The sequence below is a fragment of the Myotis davidii genome, unplaced genomic scaffold (genome assembly GCF_000327345.1).
Source record: "Myotis davidii unplaced genomic scaffold, ASM32734v1 scaffold44, whole genome shotgun sequence".
In the NCBI taxonomy this organism is placed as follows: domain Eukaryota; kingdom Metazoa; phylum Chordata; class Mammalia; order Chiroptera; family Vespertilionidae; genus Myotis; species Myotis davidii.
In genome coordinates, this window is record NW_006299705.1 from 2,183,788 (window position 1) to 2,184,258 (window position 471).

The 471-nt window shown below is 31.0% G+C and overlaps 1 protein-coding gene across 1 annotated transcript in view; it reads right to left on the reverse strand.

Annotated features, from left to right (window-relative positions):
* The window catches only part of GFM2 (G elongation factor, mitochondrial 2), a 48,481-nt gene that overhangs the window by 23,593 nt on the left and 24,417 nt on the right, over positions 1-471 (reverse strand). The gene's annotated exons all lie outside the window — the stretch shown is intronic.

The window sequence follows — 471 nt, forward strand, 5'->3', positions numbered from 1 at the left end:
GACAAAGAACAGAGAAAAAGACAAAAATCCTTGCCCACATGGAGACTTCATTGTCAAAATATCCTAAGTTAATACGTCACTGGTTATAAGGTTAGATGAAATTGTGTGCAGTGATCAAAATAAGAAAAAAATCCAATAGCAATAACAATGTTTTATATAATCTTAAAATATATATATGCATACATGGATAGTATATTTTTACTTGGATTTGAACTTTATAAGAATACAATCCATACCGTTAATAGTTTTCTGCAATTTCCTTTCTTTCTATTAAATATATGAGTCAACCATTTAATAACTATGCTACACAATATTCATTATTCCACTACTACTGATGGACATTTAGATTTATGGGGGTTTTGCTATTATAAAATACCTACTTTCAAAAACCTTTATTGCTGAGATTACAGATGACTCCCCCTTTTCCTCCTATAGTCCCCCTCCACCCAATTCCTAGAGAAAGCATTTCCT